At 43.3% G+C, this 13,007-nt stretch overlaps 1 pseudogene; it reads left to right on the top strand.

Moving 5' to 3' along the window:
• Nucleotides 1-3,614: 3,614 nt before the first annotated feature.
• LOC147632637 (uncharacterized) lies at nt 3,615-6,083 on the top strand (annotated as a pseudogene).
• The last annotated feature ends 6,924 nt before the right edge of the window (nt 6,084-13,007 follow it).

Consider the following 13,007-nt stretch of genomic DNA (forward strand, 5'->3'; position numbering starts at 1 on the left):
TTAAGAGGACATGGAAAATCCGGTTCTTCCCCATACCTTCATAGCCAAACATTCTCCGACGGGGACTGATGACCCCTGGATAGAAGCCATTTTTAGCAATTTTTAGGATTTAAATAGGGTCAATTGTGGTTATTTTAGGTGCATTTCCATGGTATTTGAAAGCATGTGTGTGTGGAATGTCATGGTATTTGCATGCATCATGATTGTCGATGTTATCCATTGGTGTAAGCACATTGCATGGGTATGGTGACGATTAACATTGTATTGTACATAAAGAGGAGGTTGTATGTAAGAGTGAAGAGAGAAGAGAGAGATCGAGGGGAAGAGAACGAGGGTTAGTATGATGAGTTTCGAACTCAAGCTTTGAGGATGGTTAGGTGGGAACGCAAGTTTGGAGACCTTCATGTGGTTACAAATGAAAAGTTTCAAATAAAAAAATGGAAGGGTGGGTAGTTTTAGCACCTGTTGGTACCCGTCATCCTCTTGAGAGCATATAAGAGAGAGAGAGAGAGAGAGCGCTTCTCTCTCTGGCTAACATGAAGAACAGGAGGAGGAGGAGGAGGAGGTAAGCCTGCTTATTTGTTTGTTGTTAATGTGTGTGTGTGAACTCTGTACATAAAGAGAGAGAGAGAGGCATAAGCATAGAGAGAGAGAGGTATAGGCTATAGGCATAGGAGGGCTTGCATAGGTGCAGGCAGAAGGAGGCGGAGGCCTATGTGGTCGACGACTGCCATGGCCAAAGATGGCAGGCGCATGAGAGCGCCCGTGCCTTGAGCACATAAGGCAGGCCGGTGCTTGGCCTTGCGCCTAGGCTGCCAGTGCATCACAAAGGCCGGGGCAATGAAGGCACTGTGCCTTGTGCGCATGAGTCAGGCCGATGCACAGAAGGCGCCACAGAAGGTGCCATGGCCTTGCGCCTAGCTGCTAGTGCAACATGAAAGGGGCCGAGCCCATCATTTGGGAGTTGGAGTGTTGGCCTCTTGCGCATCACAACGAGGAGTCGGCTACATGAGAGCGCTAAGCGCTGAAGTGTGGTGGCCGACTAGATGAGTGTCATGCACCTCGTAAAGCAGCAGTGCGCTAAAGGGCTTCAGGCCTAGGGTTGAAGGTCGTGAGGTGGGGCGCCTCATAGAGCCGACAAAGACCTATGAACACCAAAAACATAGGGCATTGGCCAAGCCCAATGGATGGGGCTGGCCAACTTTGCAATGCTCAGGCATGCTTGGAGAACAGGCATGGGGTAGCTGGAGCAGGCCGCCTACTAGATAGGAAGAGCGTCGTGGTCATGAGGCTAAGGCCAAGCCAACGGATAGGCTGGCCGCCTGAGGGTGCCACTCATGTGCATTCACAAACGCTGGCTATGCGTGGAGGCAGCCATGTGGGCCTTGAGCGCTAAGGCAAAGAGATGGCTGGCGTTGCATGGAGTTGGCCGACCATATGCTAGCGCCGCCATGGGCTTGATGGATAAAGCCAAACCGTGATTCTCATGGAGTTGGCGGACACATGTAGAAAGCTGCCTGGAGCTCAACGGAATGAGCCGAGCATAGGCTTTAAGTGCGGGCCGAGGCCGAGTGGTCTTAGGGCGGGATGGCCTACACATGGGCAAGGCACTGTGGAGGCGGTCCTTTGGTTGCACTGCTAAGAGGGCCACATGGGTAGCAGACTAGTCGTGTGGGCAGCATGTGTAAGCAAGGGTAGAAGAGAAGAGAGAGAGAGGGAACTATGGTTGTTAGTGGCTGGTCACCTGTAGGAGTAAAAAAATAGATAGAAACGTGGTTCTGCAAATGTCTGTAATGCAAGAAAGGAAGTAGTGTGGCTACGCTATGTGTGTACATGCAAAATAGGAAAGAGAGAGAAAGAGATTTGATCACTTTGACATGGTGCATACTTAAAAGTAAAAGCATGAGAGTGTGAGAGAATGTATTAGATTGTGTGCATTATTCTTGTGTTTGTGTTTCAGGAGGAGGAAGAGAAAGAAAGAAGAAGAAGGAGAGAGTTCACGAGAATAGTGAGGAGAGAGAGAGAAGAAAGAAAGAAAGAGTTTTGAAGTGTGAAAGAGAGAGAGTGAAGAGTGGAGTGAAGTGAAGATTAGCCAAATGTTGAATGCAGTGATGCTGTTTGCAGATTGACTGAAACATGGAAGTATTGGAAATATTGGTTCTTTTTCATTAAATTCTTGGAAACAATTTACACAAAACTATTTTGACATTAAATTTCTTTATTCAGTTTAGAATGGTGAAGTTGTGTCTTGATGATCTGTTGGGTCGTAGTAGTTTGTTCTTTTCCATTTGTGTGTCTGTGTGGGTGTGTTTAAATAAGACATTGTAAATTATTTCATACAAAAAGATGTCTTTTCGGTGTGTGTTTCTAGGATTTAGGCTGTGTGTGGTTGTTATTTAAGACACATTCACTGTTTTAGTGAGTATTTAGTGTGTTGGACTAGAGAGTAGGAAGGCCAGTCATTTTTTGGTGCGTTCGCCGGGAGATCACTAGCTAGTTAGTAGCTACGGGATATCTCGGCGCATATATTTTGCGTGTGAGAACCAGGGTTTAGGAGGTCAAAAAAAAAAACGGCACGACTCCTAGGATCAGAAGGACTTAGGAGTGGCCGCGAGGAGTCAAATGAGAGAGGGGCATTGGTAAACACATGTGATTTTTTGGAGAGTTTTGCTAACTGGGTTCCGTACGAAGAAGAATGACAAGAGTGGGAGGACATATTCATTCAAGAATATTATCCACGGTTTCCCAGTGATGTGATACGTAAGATCAAGGCCACATACTGCAAGGATTATCTTAGATCCATAGAGCCCTTTAGTTTGTTCCATGCACCAATCTGGTGGAAGTCGTTTATCAAGGCAATTTTAAGGTCTATCAAGCTAGATAATCCAGAGAATCACGAAGAACCTCAGGAAGTAAGAAGTGCATGAGTGAGTCTACTCAGGGTCGAACAATTGACCCAAGACAAGCAAAGAAAGGAGGAAAAGGAGGGTTGAACGAGCTGAAATCCGTCTCGCTGCGCAATTAGCATTCCTTCTAGTCTAAGCGGGGAAGATCTTTCGTGTGATGACCAAACAATAAGGGATTTAGGAGTCAGCAATCGACCTGTACAAGTTGATAGTCCATTAAGAGAAGAAAGAGAGACTATTGCAGGCACTAGCGGTAGTGTGCCTAGAGGACTTAGAAGCTATCCGCGAGATTACCTAGGGTAAGACCTAGAGCTTTAAATTTCTGGGACGATCCAACTTTTGAGGTATTACCATTTTTCCAAATGGCTATTCCAACACAAAGAGCAACAATCCGGTTAGCCGACTTTGTGCAATTTGCGGGACTTTGGGACGAGGATCCTGATGCGCATTTACAAAAGTTTGAGGTGACGTGTTGCTAATGAGATAATTGATCAAGATCAAAAGCTGCATATCTTTCCGGCAACTTTTAAAGGTGAAGCAGCAAGTTGGTATGGCAACTTGGATGCAGCCTCCAAGGCCACGTACCAAAATCTATCAACATCTTTTTTGGCCAAATTTAGAAGGCAAGGTTTTCAAGATAGATTGGCCCAGCAATTAGACTACTTGTTGCAAGGAGTGAACGAGAGCATTGACCATTACATACAACGCATGGAGACCATTGTGAGGAAGATGGGAGTAGCAGCCCCTAATGATGACACACAAAAGCGTCGTTTGATTGATGGTCTAAGGGATCCAGAGGCTCAGAAGTATGTTGGGCTTCGTCGGCCTGTTGATTTGAATGCGGCCAAACAAGAAGCTAGAAACTGGGAAGAGGTACAGTTGGGACAGCAACGACGGAGGGAATTACTTTATGGCCCTATGGGGACATCACCTATGGTTAGCTCTATGAGACCCCAGGAGGTCTCAACAATTGCCGGTCCCTCACAAGTGGTTGTTAATACAAATCCAGCATCATACATGCCTCCAAACCCATATATGACTGCACTGGCATACATGCTTCAGACCAGAACACCACCACCACCTTTAGTGAGCGAGGCAAGGGTGGGGGACATTGTGACAAGTGTGTTGGGAAAATTTAAAGAGGAGATCTTAAGTGCTGTGCGAGCTCCAGTAAGGGACGTTATGGCTATAGAGCCACAGCTGCCTACTATGCAAGCCAGTGCGCAAAGTCCACCCCGATCGAATATATGGTGTGGAAAATGTCATGGCTATGGCCACTTGGCTACAGAGTATCCTACTGTATCTCGAGTTGTACCTGATCAACCACGAATCTTGTTTTGTACTTATTGCTTGAAAAACAATCATATAGAGGAAAATTGCTTCATTAAGCAAGCACATGAGAGAAGGCAAGCGCAGGGGATGAACACTAATTTTAATTGCATGGATAAGAATAATATTACTTATGAAATTGGACCTCCACCTCGACCTTTCATGCAAAGAGGAATCCCAGAACCCTATAAGCAACAATTGCAGCAAGGATTACCCGCACAAGCCCAACCTCCATTTCCACGAGGGCGAGGGCAAGGTGGAATGAGGGGACAAAGGCCAGGGTCACCATATCGACCATATTATGGCCGGGGTTATCAAGGATATGGAAGTCCTAATACAATTACCCAAGGAACAGTGATTTGTTGGAACTGCCACCAAGAAGGCCACATTGCTGCATATTGCCCGAATGCAAGGGCACACCAAGATTGTGTTCCTTTATGCAAGCAATGCACTGAGGAGGGCCACGAGGAGAAAGATTGCCCTAAAAGTAATGCAAAATTAATAGGGGACAAAGGGAAGCAAATTGTAGATGAGGGTCCAAGTACTTCAACAAATTTAGTGGAAGTAGTCCCTATAGTAGGTGCTAGGAAAGAATCGGCAGACAGAAAATCTAGAAAGGTGACATTCTCTCATAATCATCCAATGGTGGGAGTTGTCACTAGATCCCAGGGGAAAGTGCAAAGGACTGCGGAAAGCTTGCCAAAATCAACCCAATTAGAAGGAGGAAAAGTAAGCATGCTTAAGGAGGCATCTTTAGAGGAAGTTGCAGAGAGTCAAGAGCCACTGTCGAATGAGCAATCATCTGATCAACCTCCCATAGCACGCGTAGGAAAAGACCCTCGGTGTAACACCTTTCCCTGATAGATTAAAAGTACCACGTGCTAAGAAGGTCGGGATAGGTGCTAAAGTTGATCACAAACCTCAATTTGATTTATGGGATATATTGGAACGGTGTGAGGTGTCTATTAGTCTACCTACATTAGCGGAGATCTCTCCAATATGTCGAAAGCAGATGTATCAACAACGACTTGCACGTCGACGTTCGCGGGTGAGAAAAGAAGTGACCCCTAAAGAACCTTTGGAAACAGGAGTGCAAGTAATTGATATGTTTATGGATTCTGAGGCTCCGACTATTACGGTAGAAATTGGACATCATCAGGTCATGGGGGTACAGCTAGATGGAGGAGCTGCGGTGAATCTCATGACTGAACACACAATGGAAGAGTTGGGCCTAAAGGGTTTAGAGCCCACAAATATCATGTTGCGAGTAGCAGATCAACGTCGAGTGAAACCATTAGGTCTTCTTCAAGGAGTAAAGACTATAATAGCTGGATTGGAGTTTTGCGTTACCTATCTAGTAGTGCGACCGCATTCCTATGGTGTAGCGTTTCCAATCTTGGTAGGACGACCTTGGTTAGTACAAGCTCGATGTGTTCAAAAGTGGCATAAAGGGATAATAACCATAGGTCCACGCACGGATAGAGTTCAACTGAGGGTTGTGTCTAAAGAATTCTTGAGGGAGTTCACTAAACCACCTTCTACAACCGAAGAAATGACGGGATATGGAAGTGATATATCCGTTGGTGAGGAAGTAGTCCAAGAACGCTTTGCATTAAATAAAGATAAGTATGCTCATTTCTTCAAAATGGGTATCAAATGCAAATGGTTGATACGGATGAGCCTATAATGCAAAAGAGAGAGTGCTCTAACTTTGCTTTGGATGCCGGTATGGGAGAATATCGAGTGCATTTTTCTTCGGAGAATGACTCTGACAATGACATTACCGATTGGTTGTCATCACTAGAGGAGTGTGTAGTGGATTGCTTTTGCATGGATACAATCAAGTAGAGGAGAGCAGATGATGGGGATAAAGCAAGGCACCAAGAGCTATATGCCCTTATTGAGAAATTGCAAGAGCAGTTAGGGCTAGAACGAGTTTTTTCTAGTGAGTCGATGGACGCATTATTAAAGAAGGTGAAGCTGCTAGAGGAAGATAAGGGACGAGCTGAGATAAAAATTAGACATTTGCAAGATTTGACCTTGCAACTTGAAGAGTGCCGTCATGAAGAAGAAACTTCTTGGGAAGCCTTACTTCGAGAAAAAGATCGTGAGATTGATTGTTGTCGACAAGAACTCAAATATAATGCGAGGTATACTCGAAAGTTGCTCAGAGAATGTGAGAGATATAAGCAAAAAGATAACAAGAGTGAGGATGGCTCGTCGGCAAAAGATGAGTAGAAGGAAAAATAAGTCATTTTCCAGAGAGTTCTTGAAAGCACAATACAATGAAACAATAGGAGGTGATGGAGGAGAGTTCAACGATTGGACTGATTCCAAGATGATTGAGGTAGTGAGGGATGCTTTTATGGTCCAAATTGAGGAGCCTATCAATGATGAAGAGGAAATAGACCCTTTAATGGTGATACCTTGTACCCATGAAAGTCTTGTAAGTGCTCATTCTTCGCACGAAGAGGAGGAGGAGTGTAACACCAAGCAAAAGTTTCTAGAAAATGTTTGTTTCAAAGTGAGAGACCATCCACCTATACAAGCTAGATCTCGTCGACGATCAGCCTTTGTTTCTGATGCATTAGAAATTACTCAGCGCTGGGAAGTTGAAGAGGGAAAATGCTTTACATTGGGGAGTCAATTGCAAGAACGAACCTTAACTAGATTGAGAGAGGTTCTACAAACATACAAACATGTCTTTGCTTGGTCCTAGAAAGACTTGCAGGGAGTGAAACCTGAGATATGCCAGCATTACATTGATTTAGAGCCAAACGCTAGGCTGGTATGCCAATGTCAAAGGCACACAAACCCTGTCTATGCAGAGCTTGTGAAAGCAGAAATAACAAAGCTGTTAGATGCGGGTTTCATTTATCCTGTGGCATACAGTGAGTGGGTTTCCCCAATTGTAATTGTTCCAAAGAAAAATCGTAAGATTAGAATTTGTGCGAAAGCTAAATGATAAGACTAAGAAGGATCACTTTCCATTGCCTTTCACTGATCAAGTTCTAGACCGAGTAGCAGGGCATAAATTGTATTCCTTCTTAGATGGTTTTAGCGGTTATAATCAAATACAAATCCACCCAGATGATCAACCAAAAACCACTTTTACAACAGAATGGGGAACTTATGCTTATTGAGTGATGCCATTTGGATTATGTAATGCTCCATCTACTTTCCAACGGGTGATGATGGCTTCATTTCAAGAGTTTTTACAAAAGTGGATGGAAATCTTTTTGGACAATTTTTCAGTTCAAGGGGATGAGGAGGATATGCGTGAGAAGTTGGCTAAGGTCTTTGATCGTTGTCAGCAAACCGGTATTTCCTTGAATCTGGAGAAATGTGTTTTTGGCATTAAGAAAGGAATCTTGTTAGGTCACGTGATTTCATCTGAGGGCATTACTGTGGATGATAGTAAAATCAATAAGATACGTGATCTGCCTGCTCCTATAACCATGAAGCAATTACGAGGGTTTTTGGGACATGCTAATTATTATCGCCGATTCATATTGAATTTTGCTTCGGTGGTAAACCCTTTAACTACTCTTCTTCGGAAGGATGTACCCTTTGAATGGTCACAAGATTGTCAGGAGGCTTTTGATACAATCAAAGATCGATTGATAAAAGCACCAGTTTTGATACCCCCAGATTGGTCTAAACCTTTTCATATTCATGCAGACGCTTCACACACAGCTGTAGGAGCAGTTCTTTGTCAAGCAGACGATAAGAAGGTAGACCATCCGATTTATTATGCGAGTCGCAATTTGACAGAGACAGAGAGAAATTACACTACAACGGAGAAGGAATGTTTATCCATGGTATTTGCCGTGAATAAATATCGACATTATTTATTGGGCAAGTTTTTTACAATTTATGTGGATCATCACTAAAGCACTAAGATACCTTTTGAACAAGACAGATCTTGCGGGGCGAGTAATTCGATGGATGTTACTTTTTCAAGAGTTTGATTTTGAGGTGGTTACTCGTCCTGGAAAATCTCATGTATCATCTTTCTAGGCTTTTGACTGAGGATATTGAGGAGGGAGTGGATGATGAATTGCCTGATGCGGCATTATTTTTGACCGATTGTACACTTCCTTGGTTTGCGGATATTGCAAATTTTTTGAGCACTGCTCATTATCCAGGAGGCGCCAGCAAGTATGAAAAAAAGAAAATTTTATTGCAATCTCGCCACTACACCCTCTTTGGTGGTTATTTGTATCGTTATTTTCCTAGGGAGGGGGTGTATCGTCGTTGTGTGCGAGAGGATGAGATACCTTCTATTTTATGTGCACTTCATGATGAGCCATGTGGAGGTCATTTTGCGAGGAAATTAACCGCTCGCAAAGTATTGCTAGCAGGGTATTGGTGGCCAACTGTTTATAAAGACTCTTTTAAGCATTGTAAACGTTGTGATAAGTGTCAACGGGTTGGTCGACCCACACCACAAGTTGCGACCCCTTTAAATCCAATCTTGGCTTTAAAACCTTTTGAGAAATGGGGAATTGATTTTGTGGGTCCGATTGATCCACCCACTCGTTATCGATCCAATCGATACATTCTTGTGTGCACGGATTATGTGACCAAGTGGGTTGAAGCTAAACCTTTGAAAACAGATAGGGCATTGGATGTCGCCAAATTTTTATATGAAAATATCATTACTCATTTTGGTTGTCCGTTGGAGTTGGTGAGTGATCGTGGTTCTCATTTTTTAAATGAGACCATTACGGAATTAACGGAACTTTACAAAATCAAGCATCGGAAATCCAGTCCGTATTATCCTCGAGCTAATGGTCAAGTGGAGGTGACCAATCGAATACTGGGAACGATCTTAACCAAGACAGTATCGGAAAATCGACGCGATTGGGATGAGCGATTGTTTGAGGCTTTGTGGGCATACCGTACCACATTTAAGGTTACGACTCAAAATACACCTTTCACTCTAGTGTATGGTACAGAAGCAATTTTCCCAATAGAGAAGGAAATACCCACATTACGCGTTGCCTTGGAATCTCGACTAGGTGAGAAGGAATCTTTAGAGGCTCGATTACTGGCCTTGGTGAGGTTGGGTGATATACGTTTAACGGCTCTGCAAAATGTTGAGGCGATGCAACATAGACGAAAGGCTTGGCACGATCGTCACATTAAGGTGAGGGAGTTTCAAAAGAATGATCAGGTTTTAGTCTATGACAATCGATATTATAAGTTTCCTGGCAAATTACAAATGAGGTGGTTAGGCCCTTTCAAGGTGTTAGAGGCCTTTAATAATGGTTCTTTGATTGTCCAAGACCCTGATTCTGTAATAGCTCCTTTTCGTGTTAATGGTCTTAGGGTGAAACATTATTTTGTTTAAGTTGGTAATTACGTGGGTCAAGTTGGTTCATTGTATATTTTTCACATGAGTTTTGCTCTTTATTATTTTGCGTTGTTTTGATGGGATTGGTGGGTTTATCAGGTTTTGGTGCGATCGATTCGATCTTCTTTCAGACAGGTGGTATACATGTGGTATGGAGTTTTCTCTCAATGCTTTGTTTTATTTTCTTCATCCTTATGTGGTTTGGTTTAGGTGGGATGGTATTTTAGCATTAGTTGTAGACCCTGATTGGGTTGATGAGTTGGAGTGGTTGTTTCGGTGGTTGGCTGTCGGGGAATCTCTTCCAATTGCTGAGAGCGACTTTAGTCGCATGGCCCAATCTTTGGCCGTTATTGCGCCAGAGATTTTTGGTTCAGGTGTGGACACCTTAACCGATGCGTCCGATGATTCTTCGGATGATTCTTTTCATCCTAAAGATGTTGTGGTAGACTATCTTGATGAGGAGGATAAGGATGAGGGTTTGGGCTTTGGCCTTCCTCATGGCTTGTATCGGATACTTCTACCTAGAGAGAGTAGTTTTGTTTCGAGAGCTGTACTTTTGAACGAGACAGAGGGCCATGGGGTGACACCTCAACTTTTGCCTTTTGGTGTAGTGAATGCGCCTGTGAGTTTTCGCACCGTTTTTTCTGAGTCCCATGATGTCAATTAGTTTTGTTTTTCTTGTTATTTATTTCCAAAAAAAAACTTTAAAAAGAAACAATTGTTTTGTTTGTGTGATTTGTTATGTGTTTTTGTTGTTTGTTTTGGTTTGCATGTGGATTGGTTTTTTGTGTTTGTTTGTTTTTAGTTTTAGGTACATTATGTTTCTTGGAAGTTGTAATCTAATTGTTTGAATGGTTAGTATGTGCAGATATGGTATTTTCTTTGTATTTTTGCATTGCTAGGTGCAAGGAGATGGGGGAGTAACTTGGGAACAATGATATCATAGTATTGAAGATTGTTTCTGGACATGCAATTTTTGCTACTCAGAGGATATGCAGTGTTCCACAGGTGTATTTTCTCCAATATATTTGGTTATTTTTTTGGTATCACTTGCATGGTGTGTGTAATAATGGGGATTGTGAGTTGTGTTAATCCAGTTGCAATTGCTTGGTACTTGACTTATATGATTCTTTCTTTTGGAAAGATTTGGGGTTTATTAGTCAAGGATACTAATTCTATGAGTTTCTTGCTGAGCTCTATAGTAGAAATTGGTCATTACCACATTCATCTTAACTAGGCATGTGCTGCATTGACTATATTTTTTCTCTTTAATGGTAGATAACAGATTGGAAGTGCTTAAGAACTCTGGTGGAAGGAAATTTTCTCCCTTATTCCTGGGTTATAATGACCATAATAGTCTCGATTTTCATGATGAGCCTGGGGAGGGTTTTCAAATCATTGCCTTTGAAAAATGATGAAAAAAAACGAGAAGGAAAAAAAAGGAAGGAAGAAAAATAAAAATTCAATTGTATGTATGTGGTATATGTGGTCTATCACCTTAATGGTTCTTGGTAGGTGAGGAGAGTCATGCTGGCAGGGTTGTCAGTACTCTAAACCGATGCCTTGGGCTGTTTTGGGATAGCCATCGTCATGTGAGTTTGGTAGGTTTTTGGAGTCAACCTAGCCAGGTGGCAAGGTCTGAGAATCGTAGCCTAGTTTCATATGGGGTGGTTGCCATTATGGTGTGCATTTGGTTAAAATATATATATATAAATCAAGCGAAAAAAATGAAACGAGAAAGGCATGGTTCTGATATAAGGGAATTACAATCAGGCAATGACTTCCATGGTTAGTTGTGCTACTACTGTCTTTATGAAATATGGAAGTGAGTGGAAGGTAGTTTTCCTAGAGTTTTGTAGTTATGGATGGGTTGTTTTCTACTTATTAAAGTGGAAATATTATAGACATAGTGAGGATGTTGTGGTAGTTGCTAATTTTTTACTGTTCTTGGGATTTGATGTTTGCTTAATAAACCTTTTTGGTTTATCTATTGGTTACTGTTATATAAGTCTTGTAGTGGTGTTTGCAACTTGGATTTTCATTCACTCATTTATGTGTGCTGATGTGAAAGTGTTACAAGTTTGTTTTTGTTTTTGTTTGTTTGTTTGGTACGGTATAATTCTAGTGTATGGTTGGTGATTGTTTCAGAGTGATGAAGTGGAGATGTGATGCTAGGCAGTGATGGTGAAGAAGTTAAGTGTGGGGGAAGCTGTGAAGTGAAGTTGCTGCTGTGTTCGCGAGGACGCTCACATTTCAGTGTGGGAGGAATGATGACCCCTGGATCGAAGCCATTTTTAGCAATTTTTAGGGTTTAAATAGGGTCAATTGTGGTTATTTTAGGTGCATTTCCATGGTATTTGAAAGCATATGTGTGTGGAATGTCATGGTATTTGCATGCATCATGATTGTCGATGTTGTCCATTGCACATTGCATGGGTATGGTGACGATTAACATTGTATTGTACATAAAGAGGAGGTTGTATGTAAGAGTGAAGAGAGAAGAGAGAGATCGAGGGGAAGAGAACGAGGGTTAGTATGATGAGTTTCGAACTCAAGCTTTGAGGATGGTTAGGTGGGAACGCAAGTTTGGAGACCTTAATGTGGTTACAAATGAAAAGTTTCAAATAAAAAAATGGAAGGGTGGGTAGTTTTAGCACCCGTTGGTACCTGTCACCCTCTTGAGAGCATATAAAAGAGAGAGAGAGAGAGAGAGCGCTTCTCTCTCTGGCTAACGTGAAGAACAGGAGGAGGAAGAGGTAAGCCTGCTTATTTGTTTGTTGTTACTGTGTGTGTGTGAACTCTGTACATAAAGAGAGAGAGAGAGGTGTAAGCATAGAGAGAGAGAGGTATAGGCTACAGGCATAGGAGGGCTTGCGTAGGTGCAGGCAGAAGGAGGCGGAGGCCTATGTGGTCGACGACTGCCATGGCCAGAGATGGCAGGCGCATGAGAGCGCCCGTGCCGCCTTGAGCACGTAAGGTAGGCCAGTGCTTGGCCTTGCGCCTAGGCTGCCAGCGCATCACAAAGGCCGGGCCAATGAAGGCACCGTGCCTTGTGCGCATGAGTCATGCCGATGCACAGAAGGCGCCATGGCCTTGCGCCTAGCTGCTGCTAGTGCAACATGAAAGGGGCCGAGCCCATCATTTGGGAGTTGGAGTGTTGGCCTCTTGCGCATCACAACGAGGAGTCGGCTACATGAGAGCGCTAAGCGCTGAAGTGTGGTGGCCGACTAGATGAGTGTCATGCACCTCGTAAAGCAGCAGTGCGCTAAAGGGCTTCAGGCCTAGGGTTAAAGTTCGTAAGGTGGGGCGCCTCATAGAGCCGACAAAGACCTATGAGCGCCAAAAACATAGGGCATTGGCCAAGCCCAATGGATGGGGCTGGCCAACTTTGCAATGCTCAGGCGTGCTTGGAG

This window comes from Cibotium barometz, chromosome 13 (assembly GCF_041138505.1).
Source record: "Cibotium barometz isolate CiBa-2024 chromosome 13, ASM4113850v1, whole genome shotgun sequence".
Classification (NCBI taxonomy): domain Eukaryota; kingdom Viridiplantae; phylum Streptophyta; class Polypodiopsida; order Cyatheales; family Cibotiaceae; genus Cibotium; species Cibotium barometz.